An 18504-nucleotide genomic window follows, 5' to 3' on the forward strand; every position below is an offset into this window, starting at 1 on the left:
TTCGTTAGCAAAAAGTAATGCTTTGGCTTCTACCCATTTGGTGACATAATCAATGCATACCAATATATGTTTTTTCTGTTTGGATAGAGGATTAATAGGTCCAATAAAGTCTAAAGCCCATTTTTCAAAGGGTTTGATAAGTACCTGAGGTTGTAATGACATTTCATTTGAGGGGGCAGGTCTCCCTACCCTTTGGCAGCTGTTACATCTTCTGACATATTCTTTAGCATATTTGAAGATGGATGGCCAATAATATCATAAAGAAAGGATTTTATAGGCTGTCCTTTTGTCAGCAAAATGTCCACCACACGGCTCATCATGATATGCTTTGAGAATATCAGGCATTTCATATTCCCCGACACATCTTCTGATCATAAGATCTGGCCCTGTTTTATACAATTCGTTAGTGATACATGAATATTTTGCACTATCTTGAATAATCTTTCTTTTCTCTCTAGGAAATAAATGTGAAGGTAACTTCCCTGTAACCAAGTAGTTAGCAACATCTGCAAACCAAGGAGTTTGAGTAGTTACTGCAAATAGATATTCATCAGGAAACTTATCCTCAACCGGAGAGTCTTCTTTGATATTCTGAATCCTGGACAAGAAATCAGCAACTGTGTTTTGTTTTCCAGGTCTATCTAGCACAGTGATGTTGAATTCTTTCAAAAGTAAAAGCCATCTTGTAACTCTGCCATTAGTAATAGATTTATTCATCAAATATCTAATTGCAGAGTGATCTGTATGAACAAAAGTTTCATAGCCTGTTATGTAGTGTCTAAATTTGTTAATTGCATGAACAACAACTAAGAATTATTTTTCAGTCATAGTATAATTCAACTTAGTGGGAGTCAAATTTTTACTTGTATAGTAAATGGCATAAGGAATCAAATCTTTTTGTCCCAATACAACTCCTAGAGTTGTATCTGAAGCATTTGTAGAAATATGGAAAGGAAGTTTCCAATTTGGTCCTCTTAAGATAGGTGCTTCAGATATTTTTGCTTTCAAGGTTTCAAATGCTAGTTGACAATCAGGATTCCACTTGAATTCACAATCATTTGTAAGCAATTTGAAGAGTGGAGATGCTACTTTGGTAAAGTTTTCTATAAACCTTCTATAATATCCTGTAAATCCTAGAAAACTTCTAACATCTTTTTGGCAATTTGGAATTGGTAACTTAGAGATGACTTCAACTTTTGATTTGTCCACTTTAATCCCATCTCCTGAAATGTGATGCCTTAAAATAATACCTTCTGTAAACATCATAAAGCATTTTTCATGGCTTAGTGAAAGGTTTGTCTCTTTAAGTCCACATGGGGTAGCTCAAGCGGCAAGGGCCGTGGAAATGAAGTCTCACCGAACCGGAAGTCTTGGGTTCAAATCTTGGGCTACCCCTCCCCCGTAGAGGGGTACATAATGGACATGTAAATCAGAGAGTCCCGCCCCAACTTACAAAAAAAAAAAAGGTTTGTCTCTTTACATCTTTTAAGGACTTTTTCCAAATTTTCCAAAACTTCTTCAAATGTGTTACCATAAACTGTAAAATCATCCATATATACCTCTACACAATCATGTATTAGATCAGAAAAAATTCCTAGTACTGCTCTTTGGAATGTTGCTGGTGCATTACATAACCCAAAAGGAAGCACTCGATAGGCAAAATTTCCCCATGGACAAGTAAATGTGGTTTTGTCCTGATCTTCAGGTGCTACCTGAATTTAATTATAGCCACTAAAACCATCCAAAAATGAAAATTACTTTTTACTTGCTAATGTATCTAATACTTGATCTATGAAGGGCAAAGTAAAGTGATCTTTCAAGGTTGCTTTATTCAATTCTCGGTAATCAATGCACACCCTCCATTTCCCATTCTTTTTAGGCACAATTACCAAAGGAGAAACCCATTGGCTATCTGAAATTGGGTAAATGAAGTTTACATTGAGTAATTTTTGGAGCTCTTCTTTCACAATCTCCCTAAGATTTGGATTCATTCTTCTTTGAGGTTGTCTGATTGGTCTATTGTTTTCCTCAATATAGATATGATGAATGCAAGTCTTAGGATCAATACCTTTCATGTCAGTATACTCCCATGCAAATGCAGCAGAATGCTTTTGTAATATTTTGGTTAACTCTTCTCGTTGTAGTTTCTCCAAGTTTTTGGTTATGTTCAATGTCCTGCCTAGAAAAATTTCAATTGTAGAGCTACCAAACTCTTCCATAGAATAGAGAGACATCTGCCTAGATGAGAAGTATTCAACATTAGATTTTTCCTGGAATTGTGTATGATCATATTTTGAAGATGTTTCAAAATTTTCCAGTGTGTTCAAAATTTGACTATCTTCACTAATTTCTGATATAGTAAAGTTAGGCTGAATAATATCTTCATCATCGATCCATTCCTTGTCATCTATTTATGTGATTGCTTTTTCTGGAGGATGCAAAATAAATTTCTTTGTTGAATTACCATCAGAAATATACATGTCACTAAATCTACAACTAATAAAAGCATCAGCCGTGGCCAGCCAAGGTCTTCCTAATATGAGTGGGTGTCCTCCTAGATTATTCTTGGGAGTTAAAATCATGAAGTCAACAGGATATTCCCAAGAATCTAAGGAGACTGAAATGTCTTCTAGCACACCATCTGGTTTGATTACTGATCTATCTGCAAGTTGTAGTAAGGTAGGTGTTTAAAGAAGATTAGGAAGTTTGAGTTGCTCCATAGTTTGTCTACTCATAATGTTTATTTCTGCCCCTAAGTCAATCAATGTGTTTGGAATTTCAATCCCATTTATATGTGTCTTGACAAATGGACTTCCTGGATCCACATATTTCTGAATCTTTCCCATCATGATATCTGCTATCTTTGATACCAGGTGAATTCTTTTTGTTTCTCTTGGTTTCCTTCCTGGTCTTTTTATGCTCAACTCCTTTATTGTCTTGGCTAGAATTGGAATTTCTCTAATGGCTTGTAACAAAGGAATTTTTATACAAACATTCTTCAATTCATATAGGAAGTCATAATTGGGCAACAAGATCTATTTTTCTACTCCTCTATCAATTTGTAATCTCTCAGGAAAAGGAGGTGTAGAAATAGATGTTGGTTTCTCAATGATAGGAGTTGTGTTTATTGACTCTTTTTGTTTTCCTTTTTCACTGGTTTGGTTTTGGAGGGATGTTCCCTCAAGAATTTTATTGACTTTTAGAGAATCCTCCTTAGAAGCATCTTGTTCTTAAATATCTATAGAAGGTTTTTCCTTTTCTAATATCCTACTAGATCTAAGTTGAACATCATTAAGATCTAGAGGAGCAATCATGTAAGTAGGAAATTGTTGTCCTTCTACCATGTAAGCATTTTGAGGGTTTTTATTATTGGGGTTTGGCAATGGTTGGGCTGGTAGTTGATTTGGTTTTTGTTGAAATGGAAGTAAGAGTTGAGGATTTTGAATTTGTTGTGGAAATGGCAATGAAAGGTGAGGGCTTTGATTTGGAAGTTGTGGTTGCTGATTTTGCTATTGATTTTGTGGGGGAGGATAGCTCTGATAAGATGGAGGATATTGATAATGTTAAGAAAATCTCCCATAAGGATTTTGTACCCCTTGTGCCCATGGTTAAGATTGATATTGAGTTTGAGGTTGAGGCCAAGGTTGCTGCCAAGAATTCTAGTTTGGTGGGGGCTGAAAGTACATTGGATTGTTAAATCCTTGATTTTGTTGCCCCTACCAAGGTCTTCTTGCAACAAAACAAAGAGGTTCTGCAGAATTTGGGACTGTTTCTTCTTGAAAGACAACCTTAAGACCTGGGATTGAAGGACAACCCTTGGTCTCATGACTTTCTGAACAAATCATACAAGTTTCTACAATTTTTGCATCTAAAGGGCATTCCCTTAGAGCATGTTTCTTTCTGCATTTTGGACAAAAGATGGCTAAAGCATCAACCTCTGTTTTCTACTTGTTTTGGATTTTGAGGGTGTCTAGCTGCTCACTAAGGCTCCCTAAAATATTAGTTTTAAACTCATCAAGCATATTGCCAATTTCTGCCCTACTTACAGATCCAGTTGCAGATTTGTTTGCTCTAACAAGAGAAGGATCTCTTGGTCCTTTCCCGATTTTATATTTCCCTCTTGAGAGATGAACACATAGTTCTGCTATGTCACTCAATGGAAGTTGAGAGATATCTCCCTTCCCCATCATGTTAAGGATATCTATCCATTCATCTCTAATGGCCTTTAACAAAAGAGCTTTCAAAGTTTCTTCATCTAAATTGTTCATTTTTGCTCTTTTCAAATTGTAGTTGAATCTCTCAAGCAAATCCTCTAAGTTTTCATCTTCCTTTGGCATCATTTTGAACACCTCATCCTTATGATTAGTGGGCATACAATAATCCAAATATCTATCCAAAAATGCCTGTTTCATGTCATTCCAAGTTCTAATGGATTGAGTGACTAACCCCATAAACCATTTCAAAGCAGCCCCTTTTAGTGTTGAAGGGAACAATTTGAGTTTTTGAGAGTCTTCTAGATAGTCATAGGTTCTACACAAGACTTCAAACTCAAACAAAAATGTTTTAGGGTCCTCACTTCTCAACCCATAAAAGTTTGGGAGGACAGATGGTGAGATGTTTTTCATTGTGGTATGTGTTTCCTCATCTACTATAGGGAATCCAAATGAGTTATCTATTTCCCTATTTCCTCTGCCTCCTCCATTATTACCTCTACCTCCTCCATTGTTTCCTCTACCTCTCCCTCTACCCCCTCCTCCAAACAATGAGAATTCTCCATCTTGTTCTTCTTCTGCCATTATAGTTTCTTTAGAGTCCTCTGGTTCTTCTATTAATGGATTATGGGAGAGAATTTTTGCTTCTTCTTCTTCACTAGGTATTCCTACTTCCTCAACTACAATAGGTTCCCCTGTAGAAGTGAAAAAGGTCTTCTCTCCTAGGTATGTTTTAGCGGATGAAGTAGGAGAATCTTCTAACTGAGTTGCTGCCCCTTGAATTCCAAGAATCCTAAGGCTAGGAGTATGAGTCTGGGATGGAGGTGTATCTTTTCTAACTCTTGGTGGAGTAGGTGGAGTTGTGGAAATCGAACTTCTGCACCTAGCTATAAATCTACCTTTAGAGTCTCTTTCTCTATGCATGTCATTGTTTTGTTTTGTTGTTTTACCTAGTTACACTTCCTCGGCAACGGCGCCAAAATGTTCAGTCAATTTAGTGTCCTAAATTGCTACATAAATTATCAATCCAGGTATCATAAACTGATGAAGTGTAGTGCACTATATGTGCTAGATGACCCTCTTACCTCACTGTTTTTGAGTTTTATGTTTGTTTTGGGGTTTTTTTCTTTTGATTCCTAATGTTCTGCAATGTAATTTACAAAATCTTAATCTACTGCTGCTAAGAATCTAGAGAAATGAAATGAGAGCTAAAAGTCCTTTTAAGCTAGATTTGGAAATAAAGTTTTAACCAAGAAAAATTAAAGTAGAGCTTCTCTTCTTGCTTTTATGATTGTTTCCAAAACATGAACTGAAAGGACTTTAAAATGCTATCTACTAAATTACAAAACCGAAGCTTTAAATGGGAAAATGAGATTGCAGCTATCCATGATAAATCAAAAATGAAATACTGAAAGTAAGATTACTACTACTGTCTAGTCTATTGCAGAATCAAAACTAAATGAACAACTAAAAATGGAATTGCAGCTAAAATAAGTGAAAACCCATAATTGAAAATGAAGTTGCAACTATTATGTTATGAAAGCAAAGCTAAATGAATTATTTTTGTCACTCTGCTACAAAATTTAGGGAGAACTACCTCCTTGTGATAGCTTTTTGAGAGATTTCATTCTTCATTATTCTAAGAAAAGTAAACATAAGCTAAACTAAGTGAAAAACCATAATTGAAAATGAAGTTGCAACTATTATGTTATGAAAGCAAAGCTAAATGAAGTATTTTTGTCACTCTGCTACACAATTTAGGGAGAATTACCTCCTTGTGATAGCTTTTTGAGAGATTTCATTCTTCATTATTCTAAGAAAACTAAACATGAAAATGCAGAGAAAGATTCATTCACAAATGAAACATTTCACCACTTAGTTTTAGGATTAACCATCTACTGAAAGGCTTTTGAAAATATTCATTTATAACATGAGTTACTTAAACTAATAAGGAAATGGCATTGAACAACTTAATTCAAAATCTAAAAAAAACTAATGAACAACAAATTAAATGAACCAATTTATGCTACTGACATCAACTTAAAACTATTGATAAGAAACTAGAGAGCAGTAAATAACCAAAGAACTATTCTGCACTGAAATAGAACTACACTGAGTTAGTGAAAAGATGACACAAGTTGTATTATAAACAGAGTTAGAAAACGATTATAAACATAATGAAAAAAACATAGTGAATGTACAATTGAATGATGAAATACAAAACAAAAATAAAATGTACCCTTGACCACGCAAAGGCCCTCTGCAAAGGTCTTGGATTATGAACACTCAATCAATACACCAACAATGCTTCAGGTATCCATTGAAAACAGAGTCTTTATATTAAAATAGAGAACTGAGTTCTTCAAACTACAAGGAAAAAATCTAAGCTATTACATAAGCGAAAATGTTAACTTGTTATGCGTTCTACACGCTGGTATTTATAGAGAAATATACAACTGTTTTGAAGAGAGAAATCAGCTATAGCAAAACACGTAGACAGGCCAGTGTGCGGATTTCTTGTCCCTGGTTGCTTGGAAACATAAATCTATGGTAGTGGCTTGTTAGATTCTGTTTGTGCAGGTGGCATATGAAGTCCGTGGTCTCAGGAGACTGCCTCGGATCCCATTACTGAGAAACGTGTGAAAAATAGAGTCTTGTTTGCCATAGGTTTCTATAGTTGATTTCCGTTTGACCGGAGTCCTCCTCATCGATCTAGGCCAGATGGATAGGATAAAATCCATGCTCTGATGTTTTCCAAGCTACCCATGTGGTCCTTTTCCTCTCTTGACACCTGTAACCTACAAAAGCGTGGAGATGGCTGCGGAACAGCCGATTAGCTGTGGAATGTGGCTGCGTTCCGTAGCTGAAAGACAAAAACCTATTCAAATAGAAAACATAACAATATAACTTGTAAATCATTGAAATATACTCCTTGAGGCAATGTGTAATGGTTTTTGATGATTAAGGATGAATTTTCATGGAAAAGCAAAGAAAGAATGATGAGAAAGTTTCTTAAAGGAAAGGCAGTTTTGGAACTCAACAGAAGGGTCCTTTGTCACACCTGGACCTGGATCAAGTGCTATCAGAGCGGTCTTTGCATTGATGTGAATTGCAGTGTGAACAATGGAATGTGTAGTGACAGAGGAAGAAAAAGTGATGTACGAGACCATGCACAACATTTCCAAAAGGGTAGAAATAATGTATGAAACTCTATAGAAAGAGATAGAGGAAAAGGAGCGATTGCAGCTTCAGTTGCGAGCCACGGAAGAGACCCTGGAAGAACTGAAGCAAAACAAACATAATCTTCAAACAGAGAACGATGAATTGAAGATGAATCTACATGAAGAGAATGAGGAAAAGCAGAGTTTGCTACGAAAGCTGCAAGCAAAGGACGAGGCCTTGGAAAAGCTGCAGCGTGACCCATGTGAGGTAAAAAGTAGTTCTTTGAATTCATGTATATTTTCTGATGATGATTTCGTTGTTTTTGAAAATCACACCACAGGAATTGGCTGCAAACTATTGAAGAAAATGGGTTATGAAGGAAAAGGCTTGGGCATTAATGGCCAAGGCATTGTCAAACCCATCAAAGTAGAGGAATTACTGTGTCGAATAGGACTTGGGTATGTCAGAAAGGAAGTTTGGGAATGCGCCATGACAATTAGTGAACCACCAACAACAGATGATGAGAAGCCCTCATCAGTTCTTTAAAAATCGACATAGGAGGTAAAAGATGTTGATATCCTTTCGATTTCGTCTTCACATAGTATGCTTTCTATTGGAGATTTGGAGATCCCAATTATAGGGACAAACATGAGGCTCCTTACAAGGACGAGGCACAAGAAGGAAGAAAAACTTGGTATTAATAACCAATGCATAACTCAACCATTGGAGGTTATGCAGAGATCTCAATTTGCAGGCTCGAGATACACCAAAGGAGAATGCTCAAAGGTGTCATATGCTTCCGAGACATCGTCAAAATCGTCGAGGGAAGAGAATGATGGGAAAATATCCCCATCATCCCATGGTAGTGCCCATTGCATGGAGAGAGCTGAGGCAAGCTCTGATCGCCATACTGACATCAGAGACAACAAGTAACCAGTTTCGACATTCAAATGTTCATTTCGATTATAATCATGTTGTTAAAGATGAACATAAATCATGGAATCGAAGAACATGTACCTTTTGTGGATTACATAACCATACATTCTCGAAGTGTTGGAAAAGAATAGTAGCACGCAAAAAGATGAGGCATGAAAAACCCTCTCAATAGCATGTAAAGAAATAGGTTAAGCAAATTTGGAGGAAGAAGATGTATTGTAGTCATTGGAGGCTCCATCCAGAGCAGCGCGTTAAAGACAAAGCGTCGGTGCGTGAATCAGGTGAAGCAGTTGTTTGACAAGCAAAACCACCACAAGGAAGCGACCCATTCACATTGATAAGTGAAAAATGGTTTTTAGACATGTTGTCATTTCATGGTTGTTCTTTTGTAAATCATTTGTTGCATTTTAAAATGTAAAAGTGATGATGTGTTTTCCATCACTTGTTCAGCAAAAATGATGTCTGGTCGTATTTTGAGTCACACTTTACACTCTAAAAGTGATGTCATGTTTCCATCACTTGTCAAGACAATTGTGTTTGGCCTTATGATTGTAAATCATGTGTTGTAGTGATGATGTGTTTTCATCACTTGTTGAAGCAACAATGATATGTTGGCCTTGTTTTCGTAGCTGGAGTATTGTGTCCATCTTGTTGTAAACTTGACCACCGAGTATGTGTTATAAACTCATGGCAAGTGTGGGACACTTGGGTCATTAGTTGGTCATGTCAATCAAGCATGTAACTACAGGTTGCAGAGGTTGCAGGTGTCGGCTCATTCCTTAAGGCTCTGAAGAACAAAGGTGAAGGAGATGGAAGCGAGGCCTTTCAGGACACTTGTGATGCAAACAAGGTACAAAGAAGTTGCAGATTATTTTTCATGCTTTTGGAGGACCAAAAGCTCCTCAATGGGGAGGATTGATCTAGGTGGCTCTAGAGATACACATAGGATAAGGAGGACTTAGGAAAGCTCAAAATTAAAAGTGCTTGGATTATGCTTAAACCAGGACCAGAGCGTATATCTCGTTTACAAAGGATTTTTCGGCAAAGATCACATGAGACATCATTTGTCGACGCGTTTCAAGCCAACCAGTGTGGTTCATCGTCAGGACAAGTTGAAGAAACAGATCCAGCTTAGCAGGTTAAATAGACAGAGCAAAGCCTCCAATGGCTAAAAAGACAACAGCTACTTTTGACTAGTTCCAGGGATCAAAAACCCTATTTACTAAAAATGTTAACCTAGGGGGGTTAGTCCATTAAATAAAATAATAATATGATAAAAAATATTAATAAATAATTAAAATATTAAAAATAATTAAACAGTTATGTTCGATTAGTACCTAAAAATAATTCCTAATAATAGTTAGTTAAAGATAAATAATTAAAAATTATATCTAGGGGAAAAAATTAATCTAGAGAGGGACCAGTCCCTTAAAAATAATATTATGATAATAGTTAAATACCAATATTAATAAATAATTAAAATTTTAATAAATAATTAAAATTTTTTAACAAAGAAATTAGGTCCCATAAGTAACTAAAAATAATTCAGAATTAAAATTCTATTTAATTATTAAATATAATTAAAATTATATAAAATTATAATAAAATTAAAATATAATTAAAATTATATTTAAAATTATATTTATATTGAAATTATATTTTAGTAATTAAAGTAATATTATCCTAGGGGACCAACCCCTTAAAATTATTTAATGATAATATTAAAAATAAATAAAAAATAATAATAATAATAAAATTTATAAGTTAAATTAGTAATTAAAAAAAAAAAAAAAAATTAATAAATAATAATAATAATAATAATAATAATAGATAATAAATACGTAAGTTAAAAAAGAGACTAGGACGAGAGTGCTGGGACCCAACACCGACTGATTTTCCAGCCATCATCTCTATTGAGATTACTCGGCCTCTTTTTAATCTCAAGCGCCTCCCTAAATTTCCGATGATGGAAGAGGTTGGTTCCCCTAGGATAATATAACTTTAATTACTAAAAAATAATTTTAATATAAATATAATTTTAATTATATTTTAATTTTATTATAATTTTATATAATTTTAATTATATTTAATAATTAAATAGAATTTTAATTCTGAATTATTTTTAGTTACTTATGGGACCTAATTGCTTTGTTAAAATTTTTAATTATTTATTAAAATTTTAGTTATTTATTAATATTGGTATTTAACTATTATCATAATATTATTTTTAAGGGACTAGTCCCTCTCTAGATTAAATTTTTTCCCCTAAATATAATTTTTAATTATTTATCTTTAACTAACTATTATTAGGAATTATTTTTAGGTACTAATCGAACATAACTGTTTAATTATTTTTAATATTTTAATTATTTATTAATATTTTTTATCATATTATTATTTTATTTAATGGACTAGCCCCCCTAGGTTAACATTTTTAGTAAATAGGGTTTTTGATCCCTGGACCTAGTCAAAAGTAGTTGTTGTCTTTTTAGCCGTTGGAGGCTTTGCTCTGTCTATTTAACCTGCTAAGCTGGATCTGTTTCTTCAACTTGTCCTGACGATGAACCACACTAGTTGGTTCGAAACGCGTCGACAAATGATGTCTCATGTGATCTTCGCCGAAAAATCCTTTGTAAACTTGATATGGATCACAGAAGCCTAAACTCTACTAGCATATATCTCGCCGTCCTGATTGTGGTGGTGCGAACGATTCGTCAATCCGAGTCTGGATGAGAAAGTTAGAAGTAGTCAAAGTTGGGTTGACTTTTTGATGATTGGGTAGGCTTAAGGAGGCCACTATTTGGACTTTTTTCGGCCACCGAATTCCAGGGGAAATTGTGGGGTCATTAAAATCACTCCTACAGGTGCATTATGTTATTATTAAAACAAAAAAATATATAATTAAAGGGGGTGGGGGCCACCACCCCCAACTCACCATATGTATCAAATAAGGTAAGGCCGGTGGCAGTTGAACCTGCCCGGCCACATGGGCCAGCCCACCGACCGGCCCCATAACCAACCCTTCATTAAAACATCAACCAAATAAATTAACGCGCCTACAACAAAAACAAACGCACCAACAGTTGCAAGGGTTATGGGGCGGGCCCACCCCCGAAACAACCATATGCGTTTGATGTTAAAAAACAATAATATATTAAAATCGGAGGGGTGGGGTTTGACCACCCGACCCCTCCTCAACAAACTTCTTTATTTACCATTGCGCCCAACAACTTCACTTGGGATTTCCACCCATGAAAATTATTTTAATCTCATTTGCACATAGTTCTAGGCAGATGGAGGAACTAGAAGCAGGCACGGATTTCGAGATAGGAGGATGTTGTGCACGTAGTTCAAGGCAACGTTTTTCAAGAGGGCTGAATTTTCACTTTGTTAGATTTTGACAAATTTTATATGGTTTCAACACTTCTCGACGCCACTATCGCAATGGCATTATTCGTTTATCCATCAGAGTTCTGCAGTTTTCAGCCATTTTCAGTATGCGGGTGGAACCATGATTGCTGTAAAAAACAACGAGCGGAACCATGAGCCTTGAAAATTTCCCTAGGAGGTAAATTTTCTCCATGTCGGAATATAGTCAAGTTTATACTCGTTTTTCACGGTTTTCTGCAGGGATCGTAATGGCGAGGTCAAATTCTCCATTTGAGTTTCAGATTTCCAGTCCACCCATGGAGCAGAATCTTTGAGGAATCTAGGGGGAATTTAAAAGATTCCTTTAGCCCCAGATTCTCAACTTCTCATAATTCAAAACTTGGACAGTCGATTTTGCACTATTCGACATCACAAATCTGATGGTGCGTTTAGATTTCTCATTTTCTCATTCTATTCTTCATCCACTTTTTTAAGTGGAATGCAAGTGTCAGCATTCATGTGCGAGCAATGATTCCCATGCGATTGATGTCATGGGATCGATGGTCCGAACAACTTCAGCAGTTTGACATCTGCTTCTTCAGATGGCCCTTGGTTGTGAGGTATATGCTATGTTCATGTACTTCTTCTTTATGCATTGTGCTGCACAGATCCTTGTTGATGCTTGATGTGGGATCTTGTTTATTACTCGTTTTATGATTCCTGGTTGATGTGACGCGGAATTGCCTATCTGATTTACTTGTTTTCATGACTCATCATGTTGTGTTTTGAGATCCATTTGTTGTATGTTGATGGGATACTCATGTTGTCGTCATGCATGTTTGCATTGAGATCCCTTTTATGCCATGTTGGCGGGATGCTCATCGTGCATGAGTTTTGTGTCATACTGATAGGAGTCTTTTGACTGAGAGTTCTTGTAGTGGAACATCTCTTAGAGCCACTCTTGCGTGAGGGCATTTTCCTTGTATGATTGCGACATCATCTCTTATGAATATCACTATTAACAACACTTAATGCAGCGATCTACACCATCTTGACACTGGGGCCTAGAGACGTAGTCCCTCCTGGACGAACTCAATTATTAACGTCTTATGTTTTCATGCGCTGATAATTGCCATGTTCATATTCTTTACAACATGCAGATGTATCCATTTATGTTCTTCTAAAAAATGCAATATAACACATCACGAAAGTAAAAGGTCTTGGAAGGGTCCTTTGTCACACCTGGACTTGGATCACTATCTTTCTTTCCAAATAAAATTTGCTTATATATAAATGAATGTTATAAATAATAATGGGAAACTTATCATGAAGGGAACTTATTAGAATTGGAATAATCTCATGTCCATAGGAAATTGGTGGGCGTGGAGCCATGTTTAAATTTATTAAAAGTTAATGCAACCTAACAAACTCTGTAATACACTACAATGGTTGATAAACATTAAGACTAAGCATATGTTGAGCATATTCCCTTGAGAATCAATACAGGCCCTCAATTAAAAAAATAAAAATAAAAAGCTAACAAATCCTCATTCACCTTAAGTTGAAATAAAAAGCCTTCCACAATTAAATTAAATTAATATATTTTTAAAAAATAGACATTTTATTACATGATGAGAAATTTAACAAAATTTTCATTAATTTTAAAAATTTAAAATTTAATTATTTGGATAAGTGTGTATATTTTGGAATGATTTTCTGAATTTTAATTTAATTATCAATAATTATTAGGTGGATTGTAAGGATTTAACTCCATATAATATTCTAGAATTTTCATAGTAGTATACACGAATCAATGATTGGGATTAATTACCAAAATAGTTATGTCTTTTTTATCCTTTTAATCAAATTAATTAATTAAAAAAAAATTATTTTATGAACACGTATAATATGAAATAAGTTATGGTTTTTTGGGCATGTAGTATTGATAAGTCATAGTAATTTCTCATGATATTATAAAAAAGCCTATTTACAAATTAAGAATATATATAATTAATTTTTAATATCTAAATTAAAATTAAATTTGTTATTTATTAATTTTTAATGTTTTTGAAAAAGAATAATAATAATAATGATAATTTAATTTTAAGATTATGGCTAAATTATATATCAAATTGATATATGAGATTTTTTCATATATAGTTTATAAAGGTATAAATATTTTAATCCTCTTTGAATTTGAACATATAACGTTTTACCAAACATTTTACCAAAGAAACACATACTCTTAATTGTTGATATATATATATATATATATATAATTTCTCTCATTTATATTTATACTTTGTTAATATGAAATTGAGATTTATAATTTCTCCATTCCACATACAAAAAATATATATGTAAAATAAATAATTCAATAATGTGAAAATTTTCCAAACTATAAATGCATATCATATACTTTGTAGGTACTCCTTCAAATCAAAATTCTTAAGATAACTCCCACACAAAAGTGCTTTAACTAATTATGATAAAGTCCCACCTTAAATGGTGTTCAACCTGAAACATTATTGTTCATTTTTTTGTTTAGGAATGATCATCCTTGACATAAAGACTTCTTAACTATGGTTAACTTACATTCACTCGTTACTGTGGGTCCTGCGAGAGTTGTGCAAAGGCAACTGTAATTACTCCTGGAAAGATGAGAAAGAAAGAAAGAAAGAAAATTTCAACATCCACAAAGCTAAAGATAGTCTATGGGACCTCTTTTTTGAGTGCATTTTTTTTGTTTAGGAATGAACATCCTTGACATAAAGACTTCTTAACTACGGTTAACTTCTTACATTCACTCGTTATTGTGGGTCATGCACGAGTTGTGCACAGGCAACCGTAATTACTTTTGGAAAGATGAGAAAGAAAGAAAGAAAATTTTAACGTCCATAAAACTAAAGATAGCCTATGGGACCTCTTTTAGAGTGCAAAATTCGAAAAAAAAAAAATATGCACCTCAAGATATTTAATTCTCTTCAAAATGGATCTATATTGGTTCTATATATGCATATAACATGTGTAACTTTTCATTTTTTAATCCTGTATTTTTTAATGCATAAATGGATACAATGCCTTGAAAGTTTACTTGGACACTTGGATTGTGTTAACAACAACACATAAATTTGCAATATCCTCTTCAAAATGGATCTATATTGGTTCTATATATGCATATAGCATGTGTAACTTTTCATTTTTTAAACATGTATTTTTGAATGCATAAATGGATACAATGCCTTGAAAGTTTACTTGGACACTTGGATTGTGTAAACTACACCACATAAATTTGCAATTCCAACAAATATTTGCTAGACAAAATTTAAATTTAAATTTAAAACTGGAATTAATGGCTCCAGGAAAATGACTCCAAATTAATTTAAAATTTTTAAAAGGAGATAGCTAAAATTCTAAAACAAACCCCCTTCTTTATGTTGATTGCAAAATATCCTGGAATCTGAAGGTCACTCGAGTGAAAGATGCTCTTTATTTAATCTCATTATCAACACACACTGACTTTAGTCATTTCCTCTATGCAATTACATTTTTTGTGCGCCAGTGCCCATGAGGACCTATGGTAATGTTTCTCCTCATTACCTTGCATGTTATAGCTTGGATATAATATGTATATAATATTTTGACATAGTGATATGATTAGAAAAAAATGATTTAGCTAGGTGGTTCGAGCAACATCTGTCACATAGGCATCAACATAAGTGTGAGACTATTGTAAGCCTGAACACATTTCCTCCCCTCCATCCTCCACCCTTTAGGTTGTTATCTTTCCTTTGCTACAACATTTTTGCAGTAACATCATAAACATGTTCAATTCCTTCGGTATATTTTTGCATTTTAAAGAGCAATTTCTAGTATTATAATTATTATTGTAAATTCTAATATAAATTTGAGCTAAAATTATGTTAAAGGTTTATTAGATGCCCATTAAAATTTAGCTTTTTAAATTTATACAGTTACTAGGTTAAAGTCTACATAATTTGTTATTTTATTTTTATTTCTTTTAAATATAATATTGAATCAACTTAATGTCTCATGTGATGTCAACATTAAGAACATGCATTATCCATATTCCTCATTTTAAAATGAAAAATATACTCATTTATCTCAATACAATTACATGATTCAAAGAAGAATATGCGGTATTCCTCATCTTTAAACCTATGTAAAATCATTAGTGGTGGATAATAATAAAGAAACAAGAAGGGAAGATGCGAGGCAGAAAGTCCCTACATTGAGTGGGGCAGGATGCCTTTCTGCCCTGGCGCGACGGAGCCAGTAGGAGAAGTGCACAGAGATCTTTCCTTCCATCAATGTGAACCAAGTACAGTTTTGAACAGTCTTGTTGAGGATGATCTTAGTCTTGGTTTCTTCATGTTGGTCGATCACTGGGAGGTGAATTCTCATATTTAAAAGCTTGAAGGTAGTCATCAGCCCATGACATATTGAAAAAACAAGTGGAAGTCAGCAGAGTTCAATTAGCCAAGAAAAATAAATTATTTGAAGTGCGATAAGAAAACAGTAACTGAGCTTATAAATTCACAAATTACGTGGCTTGGGTTAAAAACAAGTCCCATCATGAGGTAAGTAACACCATATCTATGTAGAATGACTCATACTTACTAAGCTTATAGTAATAACAAGAAAGCACACTAGTTGAGGAGGTTACTTGATATAGGTAAGTAATCAAACCTCTTATGACAGTGAAGAAATGGTATTCATACTAGTTCTCAAACCTTAACAAGACTAATAGAGTATGTACATAATATATATGGGATTAGCTTGGGGTTCATGAATCTAGGCCTTGATCTTGGGGAAATTCACTAATGAAAAGATGGCGTTGCCCATCCTACGTTCATCTTTTTAAATTTGAAGTGCGATAAGAAAACAACAACTGAGTTTATAAATTCACAAATTACCTGGCTTGTGTTAAAAACAAGAAATAGGTAGGTCAAATAGAAGAAAAGGCATTAATTATTCTGTGATGTTCACCATGTTTAGTGTAAACCTACATGATCTCTGTGCTTATACAGTATAATGGAGATCGTACTAATAACATGGTACAAGTGTGACATTAAAGTCATTACACATATCACACGCTATTTCATCGATATAAATGTAATACTACTAATGAAGCAAGAGATTACTTGATACAGGTAAGTAATAGTGACCATTAAGCCTAATACAACTAATAACATGCTCTCCTATCAAACCTCTCATGAGTCTTGGTTTCTTCATGTTGGTCGATCACTGGGAGGTGATGGACACATAAGTCCTGGAAGTTCTGCATCAATGGACAGAAAGCTCTAATGTGACTTATCAGATTTAAAAGCTTGAAGGTAGTAGCCTATTTCTTTGGCAGTCCTCTGTATCAGACCCATGGACTCAATGGATGGAATTAGGTTCCTATATAGAAGACAAAACATCTCTCTTGAGAATGTGCATTTGTATGCAATCTACCAAAGGGATTTAAGGTCTATTTGCACAGGGAACATTTGACTAAAATTGAAATAAGTTGGTTCCTTTTTTCTTTCAGACAAATCATTTGCTAAAAGTGGGAGCCTCTTTCTCTCGAAATATATGGTTCTTGGAACTTCAAAAGCATTGTACATGTTTGACAGTAGAGGCTTGTTAGAAAATGTTGCTGAGGATTTCCCTATGCTGGAAAATTGGATGTCTAATGGCATACAACATGGAGAAATGGTTCTAAGGTTAGATTTATTGTTTACAAAGTATTTATATTCTGTCTATTTCTATACCACTTATTTTAGTCTAATGCATATTAGTTCTAAATTGTTTTATGACTAGGTCGTCTGATGACAGCACTATAAGGATGTTTATGAAGCATAAGGCACGTGACAGACTTGAAAATTTTAGTAAAAGAAGGAAAGTCAATTTTGTGACATCAAAATCTCTAGGCTCAAGGCTCACAAACACCCAGCTTTGGCACGAAGCTAAATATTTACTAATAAGAATGAAACGAGAGAACCATCTATGGGCCTATTATCCACCTTCGAACCATATACAGTATAATGGAGATTGTACTAATAACATAGTACAAGTGTGACATTAAAGTCATTACACATATCACACGCTATTTCATCGATATAAATGTAATACTACTAATGAAGCAAGAGATTACTTGATACAGGTAAGTAATAGTGACCATTAAGCCTAATACAGCTAATAACATGTTGTCCTAGATTGGTGTAGATTTTATCCAAAGTAAACCATGTTCATGTTCAATGCCCTGGTTTTGGAATTCTGTTACATAGAAGTGGTCATTGAGCTCTCCATAATACTTGTGATCATGAGATATCAATTGATGTAGTGCGTCTCTCCTAGATCTATAGCAATGTACACAAGTAACAGGGTCATTTCTTATTAATGAACTAGGCTCATTTTCATCAAGTTCATTTGTGTTTGGTTTTCTAGTGTTTTGTTTTATGTGTCTCAATGCATGCATTAAAGGATCCCAAAGATGCTCTGCACTGCTAAAGGACACAAAGAAAGTGGGCGGCCCTAGTTGTCGAATCATTGCATAGAGTTTGTTCCGTATTCGCTGGTGGTAGTTAGGTGAGGTACGAATTGTTTTTAGGTCCATGTACCCAATGTCAGAATTTAAAATACGATCTAGGTTTGGTTTTGACTTAACGTCTTTTGCCACTAGTTTTCTACCTTTTAACTGTCCTTTTCTAATTCTAATCCACATTGTATTCAAGACTTGATTTATGATTATGCGAACTGCTTTATAAAACACGTTAGTAGTATGATAAGAAAAATCATGGTTTTTATGCAGCACTTCCCA

Source organism: Pinus tabuliformis, chromosome 9 (genome assembly GCF_031772625.1).
Source record: "Pinus tabuliformis cultivar Carrire ecotype Pingquan chromosome 9, CPIR1, whole genome shotgun sequence".
Lineage (NCBI taxonomy): Eukaryota > Viridiplantae > Streptophyta > Pinopsida > Pinales > Pinaceae > Pinus > Pinus tabuliformis.